Below are 16,074 nucleotides of genomic sequence, written 5' to 3'. Positions count from 1 at the left end.
ATATTTTTAGTTGTCCCATTCTCAACCTGAAATTTGAGTTATTTGATTGCTTAAGAGAAACAAAAACACAAAGTATACTATTTTGTTTTATGAATTTTGTATCATTTTTGTCCTTGTAGTTTCAAATGTACAATTTTAGTCATTCTTATGGTTCTATTAAAAATATGGCTTAGACTATGAGTTTGGTTGTTATTTACATCTTTTACTTGTATATTTAATTCTAAGTTATTTTTAAGGTTTCTAAGTTGGTTGTTATTTATTTCTTGTACTTGTATATAATTTCGTATTTCAATTAAGATTTTATTATCGTATTTCAATTAAAATTTTAGAACTAAAGTTCGGCCTCTAAAGTTCCTTGTCCATGTTGTTTGCTGTTATGGCCTTTTTTTCCTTTACAATTTCTTCGTTTGATTTCTGAACTTTGCAAGAATGGAGAAGGTACATCAAACACAACATGATACAACCAAAGAAATTTTAATAAGGTTGACAAGTGAATAAGATAGTCATATAATTGCCCCCTAACACTTGATGCTTCTATTTGTAGCTTTGGATTAGTTTTGAACTCATTCGTTCACTTTTTAGCTATGACTCAAGTCATTTTCGATAAGTTTAATGTGTTAAAAATTTGTTTAGATCAATCGATTAAGGCACTGCATATTATTTTACAAACCTTGAAAAATTAATGACTTGTGAAAGGTTGTTGGTTATAGATTTGGACTAGTTCAAATGATTAGTTAAGGTTTATGGTAGATCTTGGACTAATTTGGACCCTCCAAAGTAGACAATTAGCTCTCTCAATTTTTAGACTTTAGAGCTTTATGTACATCCTGAGCTAATTGATCAATGTCACTTGTTGATAGGTTGCTTAGTCAAATAATTTGCCACTTTCTTTGTTGCGAATTAGTTAATTTATGTTAGTTGAAAGTTGAGTTGTATATACAAAAGCATTTAAGATTTTATTTTGTGCATGTACAAGTGATAGGAAAATATTATTGATTTTCCCGCACAACTAATTTTTTTTCTTTCTTTTTTTAATTTTTCAATAACAAAACCATTACAGACATTACCAGTCACAAAAATAAACATTTAATGTCAGGCATCTGACATTAAAGCAACTGACAATGAAGAAGGTGTTACTAAAGGTGTTTAATGTCAGTTATCCTTAATGTCTTTAATGTCTATTGAAAATCGACATTAAAGACAACCAACATTGAAGACTTTTTATAACATAAGTTTCAATGTTAGTTGTTGTTACTACAGTGTGATTGACTAATATTATCATATGACTGCAGTGTGGTTGGCTGGTTTTATTACAGGTAAAACTCGAGCAACATGTCAAAGACATTGTTATTAACATTATTACATGTCTGGAAGTAGATTCGGCAGAATATCTTTTCCTTATATGTCTGCTTGATTTGCAGATTTTCGTGGATGTCATCCTTATTTTTCTGCTGAGAATATTTACTCACTCTAGAAATATATTCTCATAGCTAGCTGTTTTTTATATTAGACTTTCCTTCATTTCTAAGGTTAGCCATTATATGAAAAAAAGTGGATATTGAGAGTTTTGAGCTTAAGATTTGTCTAAGCCTCGATCTCCATGTATTGTTATTGAAAATCTTTGTATTTATCATTGAGACCTTTTTGGTTCTTATAGCCATTGTAGAACTCAGGAGGATTTTGATTTGATATTGCATTTAAGGGAACCCTAAGTACGTTGAAGACAATGAAAACTCATATTTAGGGGAGCCTAAATATGATGTATGTGAGAGGTTCTCACTATTAGGAGGAGCCTAAGTATGTTGTATTGAGAGGATCTCATACAAAGTTTGGAGAAGCATTATTGTGGAAGTGAGAGGAGCTTAAACTTAGGGGAAGCCTAAGTTGAAATTGAAGAGGAAGCTATACGTGAGTCACTTCTTCTTTCAAAACAACACACGAAGTGGAAATTATTATCGCACCCACAAGGAGCAAACACAACACTACATCTAAGAAAAATAGCCGCAAATCCAAAACAACAATAATCAAATAAATAAACTAAAGAAATTAACTAGGAAAGCAGAGTAAAAATAGAGTAGAAGACGTCCCTGGAGAAATTGGAATGAAGTCACCACAAGGACTCTTCCATGCAGGAGATTAAACTCGACTGCTTGGGTCAAGGAACTAATTGTCCCGACCATCGGAGCTTTCAGCATTCATTGGCCACATGGCGGTTACCATGCTCCTAAGACTACTTCCAGCTCATGCCATAAATAGCCTTTCAATCTCAGAGTCAATATCGAATTCAGGCGCAACACCTTCACTCAAATACTGTTTGCAACTTGGTCGCACAAGCCATAATACGCCTACGATCAAAAGGGTCCCTGCAAAAACACAAAACTTAACAAACTATTAGCTGCCAAGTCCCTGACAATGGCACCAAAAACTTGGTGAGAGGAAAGTACAATCTTCTTTTGATATGCGTTGATGGTCATGCATTGAACTAAAGAATATGTGTTAATCGTGTATGTGATGACCATGCATTCCTGTCACAAGTTTTCTTGCTCTCTCGCCAAATATAACGAGAGCGCAAGTTTCTCAAGATGATCCGAGGTCGATCACAGGAACTTGTAACTAAACGATGTTTGTAAAGTAATGTATTTAAGAGGATGAATAAAAGTAAAAAGAAAGAAGGTAATAGACAATGCGCTACTCCTACTCCTATCTAAACAGATTGAGTAATGGAAGTTTGACTATGAGAATTGGTAGAGATGTGGCATCTGTGAATCGTGTAATAAGATGCATGGAGAAGTAGAATTGTGAAGGGAGTAAATTCACCGCATCATTAAGCTTGGTCGCAAGAGTTATCCCAACTCACCACACCAACACATTACACACCTCTCGGTGGTTAGCCACATGCTTATATCTCTATAACGCATGGTTGTGTTGAGCATAAGATTGTTCCTATCTCTAGGAACACTGCTTACTTTACTTAGTGAGTTCCACTACTTACTCTCTCGGGCAGTTAGGTATAGCTACTCAGCTCATGGACAAGCATTGCGATAGCCTCACACTAAGCAAAGAGGATTGATTCACTATATTCGCGCAACACACCTCTTGATGGTTTGCTACATGTGTCAATCTCTATGCCGCATGATTGAGTATGCGATAAATCTTGCAATCAACGCATAACTAAACAATGGACGTAAACGATGATAAAGAAGAAGAAGAAGATGAAGATATTGTTGAAGGAACTAAAGAGATGCATTAATTAGAAAATGTATTAATGTCTTAAGCCAAAATGTAATACAATACAGAAATAAGAAGAAAGGTGGAGGGCTAGATGTAGGCAATCTCTTGCTTCCATCAGATGTACATCAAGGCTGCCGGTGGTGCCATGGATGGATGGTGGAAAAGCCTCTCTCGAGCTCTATCTTCAATGAAGCTCTGTTCATCTCTCGGAAAGGGTTGTGGGAATGAAGAACTCTCAGAGACTATTTGCTCATGCTCTCATCTGTGACCACAAGAATCCGCCTAAGGTAGAGACTTGGATGGATTAAAGTTGGGCTCTAAGGCTCTATTTATAGAGTTCAAACGCCGACAACATTGGTAGTCCTGCTCTGATTCGATGCCACTTCTGACGCAGTAAGTGAAATGTCAACATCTTATCTTTTTTATACTCCCAAGGTATGCGTTCATGATCATTTCTTCTGAAGTATCAGCGCATTCTACCCACCTTGCATTCAACCTTCTATCATGGTTATCACTCTGTAGCTGTAGCATTCCATGCAAGGAACTAGTCTTGATGAAGATTAACGCATGCAATCAATTTTGTGAAGGTCTGGTATCAACGCATGCAATCGATTCTTGCACAAGCTACAAAAATAGATATTTTGACACAGAATAATGCATGATATAGAGTTAGCGCGGATTTTCAGTATTGGTCGATGCAAGCTCTCTTTTCCACATGAATTCTTAGTATTATCAACAGATATTCTGCTCTTCAACTCTCATAATTCTAAGTAAAAGACTACAATAGCTTGTATTTCCACAATCTATCAGTCATCCTTATAAGTAAAAATGAAATAATAGAATGAGAAAAATAGAAGGATATAAATATATATTGAAGCTTTTAAATAACTAATATGATAATTAAATATCAATTAAATTAAAAAGAAAACAATTTAGCCTAAAACATATAACCAAAATATAGTAAATGAAATTAAACTAAAATTTGCAATATAATGAAATTACTATATAGTATTGATGTATAACCTACTCAATATAAGTTTCTACTTGTTGTTACCCTTTTAAGAAAAATTTTCCATTTTGCTTGTCTTGTCCCTCTCAAACTTGAATGATGCCCATATTCAACTATGAATAATTTTTTACCTAAATACATGTGAAAATACTTGTTGACCTAGCATTTTTGGCAGTGTATATATCCATAGTCATGGCCAATGATGGAAATATCCATAGATATGTCCATATATCTATCGATATATCCATAAATTGAAAAATTGAATATCGATATTGAAGATGGATATCTTCAACATCTATTATAAATGCTCGTAAAACTTAAAGAATGTCATTATTTAGTCCCATATGAATAAGACAACTAATAACAATATCATAACTTAATTTTTTATGTAAAAGCAACTTAATTATTAATCTAAATAATTTTTACAATGATTTACATCATTCTCAAATATAATGGTTGAATTCTTAGCCAAATTTCAAAAACAACAACAAAATTTTAGAAGCTACTAATTTTAGTTTTCAAATTTTGGCTTGGTTTTTTAAACCATTGGTAGAAAGTAGATAACAAATGAAGAAATTAGAGACGAAAGTAGTGCCTATTGGCTAATTTTTTTTTTTTTAAAAAAAAAAAAAATTATCACCAAACGAAACTTTAATAAATCAAATGGTAGATTTTGTTTTGAAAATTGTGTTCTTTTTTTTTAAAAAAAAAAAAAATTATCACCAAACGAAACTTTAATAAATCAAATGGTAGATTTTGTTTTGAAAATTGTGTTCTTTTTTTTTAAAAAAAAAAATTAAAGTATTTATATCAAGATTATTTGTTTTTTCAAATTGAAAATTGAATTAGATAAGTGAAATATAAAATAATGACCGTTTTATTTTTGAAAAACTCTACTTTTTTAAATTTTGATTCAAGTATGAAATTTTTAATTAGTGAATAAAATAAAAATTTGAGTAAGTAAATTATACAGGCGGGCTGAAGTCTATGGACTCTTTGGGAGTCCGCTCGCCCCAAAATAAGAATTTAAGGTCTTGAGTCTAGGGTTGGTCTACCCGAGCGTGCTCTATTTCACCAAAAGGGTAATAATCAAGTCGAGTTGGCTAGCTATAATCCTACAACTTTAAAGGTTTCACCTATATTGACATCGCCAATATTGCAGATATATCAAGCTGTTAAAGTATGTATTTATCACAAGTTGATCTTTACAAGGAGTGTACATAAGTATAAATACTACACTAAAGCCTAAAAATAGAGCCTACAAAATCTCTAACCATGCTAAAGACTCTCCAACTAGGAAGACTAAGTATAAATTCACACCCTCCCTCAAACTCAAGGTGGTAAGGCTAGAATCGGCTTGAGTTTGTTAAGTAGTTGGAGAAAATGTCTGAGAGACAAAGCTTTGGTCAAAATGTCAGCAAGTTGCTCAGTGGTGGAAACATATCATAAAAGTAAAGTTTTACTCAGGAGATGATGACGCACAAAGTGAAAATCATTCTCAATATGCTTGGTGCACTCATGAAAAACATCATTCTGGGCAATTGGATGGCACTACGATTGTCACAGTGAAGAATAGTTGCAGACGACTGAGGGATGCTCATATCAGCAAGAAGCCAACAAAGCCACAAGAGCTCTGACGTAGCATCACCTAGAGTGCGATATTCAGAGTCCATACTAGAACGGGAAACAACACTCTATTTCTTACTTCGCCAAGAAATGAGAGAATCACCGAGGTAGAAACAGTAACTAGAGGTGGAACGCCGGTAAGTAGGATCACCAGCCCAATCAGCATCAGAGTAGCCGGACAAAACTAAGGAAGATTGGGAAGAGAACTAAAATCCATGTCCCAAAGTTTCTTTGACATAATGGAGGATACAAAGAACAACAGTAAAATGTATGGTTCGAGGAGTAACCATGAATTGACTAACAATGTGAACAACATATGCAATATCAGGATGAGTGACTACGAGATAAATGAGGCTGCCAATAAGTTGATGATAGAGGTTGGCATCCTCAAGTGGAACACCATCAAATGAAGTCAAGCAAACATTGGAATTGAATGGTGTTGGAACTGTAGCAGAGTCAGTGATACCGGAGCGTACCAAAAGATCTGAGGCATACTTCGCTTGAGACAATGAATAACCAACAAAGCTTAGTGATACTTCAAGGCCAAGAAAGTAACTAAGTGAGCCCAAATCCTTCATCTCAAAGTGTTCGCCAAGGTAGCGTTGTAGATTAGAAACAGCCTGAGGATCATTCCTAGTAATAATCATATCATAAACATATAGGAGAAGAAGAACAATACCATGAGTTGTTTGTCACGTAAATAGTGTCATGTCATAAGAACTGGATGTATATCCAAGTTGAGAGATGGTGGAACTAAAAGTTGCAAACCAAGCCCCAGGAGCTTGTTTCAAACCATACAATACTTGACAAAGGAGACATACCTTCTGGGATGGAAAAGAGACACCTGAGGGTGGTTGCATGTACACCTCCTCAAATAAGACCCCATTAAGAAAAGAATTTTTGACATCAATTTGAAAAAGTGGCCACTGTTTGGCTACAACAGCTGCTAAGAGACACCAAACTGATGTCATTTGTGCCATAGGTGTAAAGGTCTCTTCATAATTAATTCCATACTTTTAAGAATAGCCTTTTTCCACCAATCGAGCTTTATAATGCCCAATAGAACCGTTAGAGTGAGTCTTGATCTTGTAGACCCACTTGCAACCAATGGGCTTTTTACAAGGGGGTAAATCAACATAGTCCTATGTATGCATCTTATCTAGAGCATGAAGTTTTTCTCTCATACTTTGTTGCCACAGGGGATTAGTATTTGCCTCATAAAAAGAGGCAGGTTCAACCATGGAATTGATAGTAGAAAAATAATGAAAATCTCGAAGATGAGTAAGGGTGCCCTTACCCTAGTGTAGCGTCGAACAGGAGAAGTAGGGTCATGAATAGGTCCAGTTTCCACAGGTGACATAGAAAACTGATCACGATCAACAAATATTGGAGCAGATTGCTCAAACTCAGCTTCAGAAGAGGATGCAAAGGAACGGAAAAGATGAAAAGTATCGTTAGAAATATAAGGAAGAGGACTCAAGAGAGAATTATGAAAGGTCGAGAGACTAGAGAACATAGTGTGCTCCCAAAAGGTGACATGCAGAGAGATGTACAATTTGTTAGGAAGAAGATCCCAACAATAAAATCCTTTTGTTCAGTTCCGTAGCCAATGAAGCAGAGACGAACACGTGGTTCTAATTTGGTATGTTCATGGGGGTAAAGAAGTACAAAACATGCACAACCAAAAACCTTGAGATTAGAGTAATCAGAAGAAGTACCATATAAGCATTCGAATAAAGAAGAATTTTGAAGAATGGAAGAAGGAAGGCAATTGATTGTGTACACAAAGGTAAGAGCAACTTCACCCCAAAATTTTGCAAGGCAGAAGGCAAACAGAAGTTGGGCTCGGACAAAGTTCAGAATGTGATGATGTTTACATTCTGCTCACCCATTCTATTGAGAGGTATATGGACAAGAGTGTTGAACAAGAGTGCCTTGTTAGGTGAGAAAGAAAAAGAGTCTGAAGTCCTTATATTCCAAGGCGTTATCTATACACAGAACCTTGATTGTGCGAGAGAACTGGATGTGAACCATATTAGCAAAATCAATATATATTTGAGACAGGAAAGAGCGATGTTTAAGAAAATACAAGTAAATCGAGAGTAATCATCAATGAACAAGACAAAATAACGATACCCATTGACAGTGGAGATAGGAGTAGGTCCCTAAATATTAAAATGAACTAAGTCAAAGGTTTGATCACTTATAGAACTAGACTGGAAAAAAGATAATGCAGGTTCTTTTGCAAGTTTGCAATTCAAACAGTCAAAAGATACAAATTTGAAGATATTATTCAAATTGTTACTAAAAATTAAATGATGGAGTTTTTCGAAAGATGCATGACCGAGACGGAGATGCCACTGATATATAGCAGAGTCAGTGACAACAGCAGAAAGAAAACAAACAGAAAGCTGAAGCGATATGAGTTCAAACAATCTTCCCACTTTGCAACTTGTACCAACTATCTGTCCAATCTGCGGATCCTAAACCTGACACCTAGAAGGAGAAAAAGACAAAGTTAAACTAAGATCACACAATTGCCCGATAGAAACAAGGTTAAAGTTCAAATTTTGGACACAATAAGCATTGGAAAGCTACAACTTAGAAGTGTCAATAGAGCCAACATTGGATATGGTCATACAACTGCCATCAGTAGCATAAATGGGAGGAAGAGATTTGGCAGGAGTGCGTGTGTTAGAAGAGTGAAATCAGAGGTCATATGCTTACTACAAGCGGAATCAAGAAGCCACCTTTTATCTGGGGGACTGCAAGCGTGGAGAATTGGATGAAATCACCTATTTAAGCAAGTCTTGTAAGTTGCTCATTTGAAAAGTGACGGAGAAGGTTCAGAATCAGCAGATGAGACAACAACAATGGCAGAAGCAGAACTAGGACCAGGTTTAGACTGTTGAGACTTGGAAGTATGTTCTAGTGGTCGTGGTGGTTGTGTAGGCCAGTTATCCAGAATATGACCTCGTTTGTGAGAGTATCTGCACTCAACTTTTGGGCAGTCCGCAAACTTATGCCAGTAAGCTTGCAGTTTTACAGAAGGTAGCTCCAGAAGTACCAGACAAATGAGTGCTTGCAAGGACAACTTTAGACGGCTTAGAAGAAGTGATACCAAGATGTTTTTCTTCAAACAAATTTTCCTGGATTGTTGCATCCAGTGACGGGAGGGGACTATAGTGTAACAAAGAACACAAATCGATTCATATTCTGGACGAAGCCTCATAAGAACATTGATAAGACGAAGATGATCAATACTAATTTTAGCTTGATCCAATTGTGTCTAAATTGGCTGAAGCGTAGCCAAATAGTCATTAACAGATTGTCCTATCTCCTAATTAAGATTAACAAGATTGTTGTGCAGTTGATAGTAGTGAGCTAAGCCAACATACTGGAACCAGGTAGACAGGAAATCCCACAAACTCTTGGCATCATCAAACACATCAAATTGAACGTGAATGGTTGGTATAGACGTATTTCCGAGCCAAGTGATGATCTAATGGTTTTTGTTGTCTCAATCCTCTAATTGTTCGATGAATTTAGTATCGTCCTCAGTGGATATCCTGACTGAATGAGGAATATCACTAGTGACAATGCACCATAATTTACACCCAATTAGAAAGCTTTCCATTTGATGAGTCCAAGTAATGTAATTTACCCATCAAGAATAGTGCTAATGGGGTGAAATACATGATCTTTTTTCATGTGGCTTGGTGGCTTAGGAAGAGAAGAAATTGGCTCAACTGTTTGGCTTAACTGAAAACGGCTTGGGAAGAGAAGAAACCGGCTCAACTATTTGATTTGACTGAAAATAGCTCAGTGGCTTGGTTTTGACTAAATCGGCTCAGCTCAATCAACATAGATTGGCTCAGCTTGACTGATAGGATCGACTCAGCTTGACAGATCAACTCGACTCGGCTTGATCGGATCGGCTCGACTCGAATTAATCGAATCGGCTCTGCTCGCATCATATCTGAAAGCACATCGGGCGAGTGGATCATGATCGGATCTGGAACAGAAGAGCATCGAAGCTTGATCGAACTAGCGGGTGAACTTGCGTCGAAGCTTGACCGAACTGGCAGAACAGATGAACGTCGAAGTTTGATCGAACTGGCGGGTGAACTCGCGTCTAAGCTTGACCGAACTGGCAGAACAGAGGACCGTCAAACTCGGGTTGCGTAGACGGTAGTCTTGACCGGATCTGGATCTGGAAGCGCACATAAGCGAGCTGACTTGCCAGATCTGAGGAGACATCCATTGGAAAATTTGAAGCTAGACAGATTTGAAGCAAGGAGAAGTTAGGGAAGAAAGGGCTCTAATACCATGTTAAAGTATGTATTTATCACAAATTGATATTTACAAGGAGGGTACAAAAGTATAAATACTACATTAAAGCCTAAGAATAGAGCTTACAAAATCTCTAACCATGCTAAAGACTCTCAAACTAGGAGGACTAAGTATACATTTACACAAGCAAATGTCTGAAGACAAACTTTATAAATAATTTCATTTCTCCACTCAAAGACGTAAGCAATATTTTATGTGTTTAACCAAACTTAACTATTTATGTACTAACATAGATATCAAAATGCACGTGACTCGATATCATAGGGCAAGTGTGAGTTCTCTTCCATATCAGCTTGAAGGAAGTCCTTGGACTAGAAGAGCTCCACTTGGAGACTGGTGCCTCGATGATATATGCGTGCCAACATAAATAGAAATAAAAGATGACATTTTAATTCTTATAGCATATTATTTTAGTTACGGTATTTTATTTTATAAGCAATATAAAAATGCATTCTCGTACTCATTTATATGTCATTACAATTCCATATAAATAACACCAAATGAGTTTCTCATTAGGATTACAACTTCTTTGTAACATCATCAAAGCAATCTCATATCATTGTAATTAGTTCAATTATTAATGATTTTCTTTACGATTGGATTATGTCTTCATTGTGGGTGTGTAAATATGGCCTAAATGTAATTAACTTGTTGAGTACAACAATAAGGAGGATGAATATTAAGCCACAACTGTTTAAACGGTAATTAATGTTTTATCTACTGAACTATGATCGAATTGAAACTAAGTTATATTAGAAAAAAATACCCCTATACTTTTCCACTTATTTTAAAAATGCCTCTATATATTCTTTAAAAAGGTGCACTATTACATTAAAAAATTACACCTACAGCAGAATTTTGTTACAATGTTAGGACAAAATTTGGAACATGCAATAGGTGTGGGGGTGACTTGAAACATAATTTTGAACGTGAACACCACCATACATTGTTATAAATCTCAACTTTCAACCGAAAATATAGAATGTTGGAATAAAAACCTTTTACAATGTTGTCCAAAACTTGGGACCTAACAATAAGTGTGGCAGTGATCTAGAACTTATGTTGGGACCCGAACACTAGCAACACCATCGGACAGTCTAGCATAAATTGCAACCTTTCATCAGAGAATAAGGACATGTTCGGAAGTGATTCTAAAATAGTTAAAAATCACTTCAAAACATGTTTTTAATCATTCAAAATCAATTTCGATAATATGAAAATTGCATTCAAAAGTGTATAATTAAATATTAAATCTATTTTGCATGATTCAAACGAGTTTTAGAATAATTTAAAACAAGATAAAAATAATTTTTATAGTTTTAAAATCACTTCTAAACATGTCTTAAACAATAATTTTGAAACAAGGGGAAAAGTTTGGTTTATTTTATATTATTATTATTGTGTTATTAATTTAGGCCACTACATATGATTTTTATATAATAATAAGGGAAAAAGATGATCACGAGTGATAAAAAGGACACATAAACTCTGTCTCTCTCTCTCTTACTCAAAAAAGCACACATCACACCCAAATCTTTTCCATCATTATTTTTTGTTCTAATTGTACGAAAATGATGAATAGATACTTCACGTGAATTGGCTTATTCCTAATTCGAACTTCAAAATATTTTGTAAATTGTAGAGAGGGAAGGGTGTGACATGAATCTCAATTTTGAGTTCAGAATATAAAAATATGGTTAATGGTTTCTTGGTACAGTCAAGAATCTTAATCAACTTATAAAAGTTAAAACCTACTCCATAGGTTCATGATGTGTTAAAAAGTTGAACTTAGTGTTTATATGTGAGAATAAATTAAATAAAAATACAATTAAAAAAATGAGAAATTATTTCAAATGATAAAACTGTTGAAAATATTTATAAGATATAACAAAAATTTTAGAATTATCAATGATAGACGTTGATAGACACTGATAGACTATCAATGTTACTTAGAAGTCTACCAGTGCCTATCAGCATCTATCATTGATAATTTTAAAATTTTGCTATATTTTATAAATATTTTAGTTTATTTTTCTATATTTCAGTCCTAAACAAATTAGGTTTAGTTTGAATAATCATTTGAGATTTTTGTTTTTTATTTTAGAAAATTGAGATTGTAAACACTATTTACAAGTTGCTTCTTTTTATTTTGTTATTTACGTTCTAGTTAGGAGTGTTTTCAAAATTCAAATCATGTTTTGAGAACTAAAAAAAATAGTTTAAAAAAAGGTAAGTAGTTTTTATTTTATAATTGAGCTAAAAATTGAATTTTTTTAAGACAACAAATTGAATTGTTTGCTATCAAAAACATAAATAAGAAATTATGAGAAACTGAACGTAACTTTTTGTAAAAAAAGTTAAAAAATTAAAAAAAAAAATGCAGAAATAAAAAATTAAATGGTTATCAAAATAATCAAGTTTAGATTTCTCATTTTTAAGGTTTTATTTATTTTTATTAATATCCTTTTTCTTCGATTACAAACATTTGCGTAATGATTTTTTTTGTCATTAGCAAAGAGTAAATAATAAAACAATAAAATAATAAGAGGAAAAAAGGTTTCAATTTTGATTATATTATTTGAAAGTGTGATAATGGAGTAAGATTTCATTTAATGTTGTTGTAGCTTTTAAAATAATTTTTGGAAGTTTTGTTTCTAAAAGAATAACTATGAATGGAAGTAAAAGAATTTGAAAAATTTTAATTTTCAATTAGAAAAAACTAGTTAAGATATTGGGTAAATTAATATTAAATTAGTGTAATTTAGATTTTAAAATCTATATAAATTGAATTGTAACCATTTTTGTTTAATTAAAAAATTTATGAAATAATTTTTTTTTAAAAAAATAATTCTTATAAGAATGTGAACCAACTAAAATTTGAAATAAATGTAAGAAAGAAAATTAATGAAATGAAAATTTGAGAAAGGTAGAGGAAGTTAAAACTAAAATCTAAAAGCTCCATCAAATAACTTTGGTCGTTAGAACAATTTAAAAAAAGTAATTCTAAGTATATTAATAAATAAGTTTTTTTACCAAACAATCTAGACGGTTAAGATTTTCCTAAAATAGCTTTTAGGATTTCAAAAGCAATTCCAAACGGGTCTTTTAAGTATTTAGATTGAATTTTAAGATTATTTATTAACTTTATTACTTAAAGAGGGGAAAGAAGACTTGGGTGCAACTAATAATATTATTGACATTTTATGAATAATCTAGTATACAACCACAAATAATAAATGGTATATGCTTGAGTTTTTATTACTACTATTGATCATAGTTATTTTGGATAATTTTTAAATTAAAATATTGAGACAATAATACATATTTTAAAGAATAAAGTATTAAATTAGTCAATTAAAACATCAATTAGTTTGATATTAACTGAAAATAAAATTGAAAACAAAACAGCAAAGTATATATAACAATAAGCAAAAATATTATTTAACAGAACAGTATTCGAATATGTTTTTACAAAAAAAAATTGTAAGAAAATTAAAGGTATTTTGAAAAGTCTGGTTTGAGAGATACTATGAAAAATTAAGATATATTATAGGTAGATTTTGATAGGACTCATAGGACCCAAACAATATAACAACTCATTAGGATCTCCTCCAAAATAATCAATTAAATAATTATTGTCTAAAACACCACAAATAAATCACCAAATAATTATCAAGCAATCAACCAACAATGGATAACAATAAATCATAAAATTTTGAAAAACTAAAAACAAAGAGTATACACAAATTATACGTGGCAAACCCCTTCAATGTGAAGAGTAAAAACCACGGGACTTGTGAGTAGTCCACCCTTGTCAACTTCTCTTATTATGATAAAATTGAGGGGAAAAAACCTCAAATCAGTCATACAAAGGTTCATTACCCATCAATACTTACATACATAAAAGATGAACACTTGAGACATAAAAAGAATGAAAATCACCAAATTTTACAGGTTCTGTTCGGCAACGATTATGGACAAACTAGAGTTGCAAACAACGATCCAACCGTTCAAAATGAGAGTCCCAAACAAGCTGACCAAATTTCAGCACGATCCAATAGTACAAACTTTGGCAATAGACAACTTTGTGAAAGTTGTCGCTGAAACATTGAACTGTTGTCTTTCTCTCCTATTTTTTATCTCTTTTTTCACTCTCTTTTTCCTTAGGTCATCCCCATATCACATAAAAAAAAACCTAAGGCTTTCAAGATGAGCCAATCTAAAATTTAGCTCCAATAAAACCAAGTTTAAAATAAAGTCTTGCTTGTGCAATAAGTGGGCTGGACACCTACAACAATCTCCCCCTCTAGCCCAACACGGGGAAGGAACAATCATATTCATAATCACTTGAACCTCATCCCGACAAGCTTACTACAAACCTCAATCTTGATTCCGGGAACTACCTTAGTTAACATATCTACACTATTCTTGTCAGTGTGGACTTTCTTCAGATTCAATCTCTTCTCTTCAATTACATTTTATAGCTAATGATATCTAATGTCAATGTATTTAGTATGAGCATAATACATTGGATTCTTGCTCAAATACATAGCACTCTGACTATCACAAAATATTACATACTCACATTGCTTCAAACCTAACTCTTGAAGGAACCTTTTAAGCCATAAAATCTCCGTGTTTGCTTCCACTACTGCAATATACTATACCTTAGTGTGGACAATGCTACGTATTTTCGTAGCTTGGATTGCCATGAGATGGCTCCCCCTGAAAATGTAACTACATAACCTGAGGTAGACTTTCTGTTATCAAGATCACTTATTATATCTGCATTAGTATAGCCTTCAAGCATAGGTTCGCCACCTCCATAACACAAACTCAATTTGGAGGTACCCCGCAACTATCTGAAAATCCACTTCATTGCTTCCCAGTGAGTCTTACCTGGATTGGATAGAAAAAGACTCACTAGGCTGACTGTATGTGTAATATCATGTCTAGTACACACCATAACATACAAAAAAGAACCAACAACAGAAGAGTAAGGAATGTATGACATAACTTCTTTCTCTTTCTTTGTTGTAGGGTGATAACGGGCAGAAATGCACGTTATCACAGTACTAAGTTATTAAACAATACAGGTTTGCGTTGATAAACTATATAAGATTGCGTCCAAAAAGCATTAAGTTCATGACATTGCGGTCGCATGCGTTCATCGCATAAAAATAGTTAGCTTTTGTATTTTTATGCAGAATATGCGTTGATGCAAGGCAAAAAATGCGATGATAAGAAATCAACGGTTGAGCACAGCGTTACTGCAAGGCTTTGCGGTGATTTTTGCTTACAAATATCTGCTCAAGAAGGATTTCCACATAGAGCCGGCGTAACTTGGTGGGCGCACTTGGGTGAAAAGCATAATAAATCACGATAGGACAGAAAACTGATGACGGTCGATTCCGAATTAAGTTGACAAGCTGCTAACGAACCACTGTAGCAAGTACACTCAACTTTTCGGTGACAAATATTCGGTGCATCAGGCAGAGAATTAATGTCATCCCATCAGTGCAATCATAAGAGAGAAGAAGCCTTTCAACCTAAAGCTCTATAAATACCAAAGGAAACCTTCAGAGAAGGGGTTCGTTCATCTAGTTCGACAGTTGGATAATTTTCTCCATAGTTAGAGGTAGTCTTATTCTTAGTTTTTCTTTTATTTAAGGCGGAAGTGAGAGAAGCGAGATTGTGCCAAGAGATCGTTCCGATGAGCTTGGAAGAGAGCCAAAAGCGTCAAGATCAGAAAGAGAGCCAACTCCTGCAGAAGCAGGAATATCTTTTGAATAGAATAGAGTTAACAGTGTAAAAGCCTTGGGAAGCAAGGGATTGCTACCAAGCTCTCTATCCTT

At 33.9% G+C, this 16,074-nt stretch overlaps 1 pseudogene; it reads right to left on the bottom strand.

Annotated features, from left to right (window-relative positions):
• Positions 1–2,299: 2,299 nt before the first annotated feature.
• Positions 2,300–6,846, bottom strand: LOC120083920 (annotated as a pseudogene).
• Positions 6,847–16,074: the final 9,228 nt, after the last annotated feature.

The sequence above is a fragment of the Benincasa hispida genome, chromosome 8, assembly GCF_009727055.1.
Source record: "Benincasa hispida cultivar B227 chromosome 8, ASM972705v1, whole genome shotgun sequence".
NCBI classification, from domain to species: domain Eukaryota; kingdom Viridiplantae; phylum Streptophyta; class Magnoliopsida; order Cucurbitales; family Cucurbitaceae; genus Benincasa; species Benincasa hispida.
The sequence above is the reverse complement of the archived record's forward strand: the minus strand, read 5'-3'. Positions and strand labels throughout refer to the sequence as shown.